The 1,326-nt window shown below is 39.3% G+C and overlaps 1 protein-coding gene across 1 annotated transcript in view; it reads right to left on the bottom strand.

Annotated features, from left to right (window-relative positions):
* The window catches only part of LOC110030170 (probable DNA helicase MCM8), a 45,422-nt gene that overhangs the window by 35,714 nt on the left and 8,382 nt on the right, over positions 1-1,326 (bottom strand). The window lies entirely within an intron of this gene.

The raw sequence follows: 1,326 nt of genomic DNA, 5'->3' as shown, positions 1-1,326 counted from the left end.
CGTCGACCCCCCCTCCCCCCCCCCCTTTGCCGCCCCCCCCCCCCCCCCCCCCCCCCCCCCCCAACCCCCTCCTCTTCATTTCCTACCATTTCCCCCCTTCTTTTCCCGAATTTCACCATTGTTATCTACTAGTCTTCTCTCTATTTATATGTGTTTTTGCCTAAGCTCGAACCAGTGATATTGGTTTTCCGATTTCAGGATTTGCTTCTGGTGTTTCCCTCTTTCGAGGGACGTATCCTTTGGCGGCATGGTGCTACAGTTGTATCCCACCAAGATGGTGTATATCTCCACTCTGTTTCCCCCTCCTGGTGTCCTTCATCTTCCCTACCGCACCTCCGCTGCTCTTTCAGGCGTTTCCTCCCGTTTCAACAGTCTGCCGCAGTACCTCCAGGTTCCATTAAGCCACCTCTAGTCGCAGCCCTCCTCCCCGCGCCACCTCCAGCAGGCCATAGATCCCTCAGGTCCCTTTCCAGACCACTTCAAAGCCTCTTCCAGCTCCCCACAACAGCCATCCTTCCACTACCTTCCTCCCCGATGTTGCTTACTACAGATCGCCGACCACTCTAGGCCCTTCATCACCACTACGGTCACCGCAAGCCACCCCAACGATCTTCTAACCGCCGCTAACTCCTTCCCCACCACCCCAATGACGTCTCAGCCGCCCTCCGACATTATCCAGGACTGCTCCTGCCCCTTTAGTTCTTATTTTATTACTTGTTGAGTATTTATTTCCTATACTATTGTCCACTTGTTTGTGTTATTTTCGGTTTACGAGTCAATGTTGTAATTCCTTCAAAGTCAGCAATAAAATTGTGTTGTTCGAGTCGTGGTTTGGGTTAACTACGGTATCAAAAGAAGAGAAATAGATTTTACAAGTTTAATAGATAGATAAAAATGGCAGAACAAAACAACTAGTTAGAATTAACATGAAATGACTCTGAAAAAATGAACAGGCAAAGATAAGTGTTATGCAAAATGACTAGAGAAAAATATAAGTCAAAATCATATCTATGTATGTACGTATGTATGAGTATATATATATATATATATATATATATATATATATATAGTAACAATATTTTTATTTTTTTATTAGAAATTATATTTTATTAGAAATTATATCCTTATTATAAATTATAAACTTTATTTTATATATTTGTCAAGATATCATTTATAATAAGAAATACAAAATGTATATGTTAGGTATAGTTAAAAAATGTATGATATATTGATATATAAATTTTTATTTCAATATTATATTCTTAAACTATATATTAATAATTATAAAATATATTTATGCATAGATATTATAACTTTTTAAAATAT

This window comes from Phalaenopsis equestris, unplaced genomic scaffold (assembly GCF_001263595.1).
Source record: "Phalaenopsis equestris unplaced genomic scaffold, ASM126359v1 Scaffold000670, whole genome shotgun sequence".
NCBI classification, from domain to species: domain Eukaryota; kingdom Viridiplantae; phylum Streptophyta; class Magnoliopsida; order Asparagales; family Orchidaceae; genus Phalaenopsis; species Phalaenopsis equestris.
Note: the sequence above shows the minus strand (reverse complement) of the source record. Positions and strands in the feature narration are given on the sequence as shown.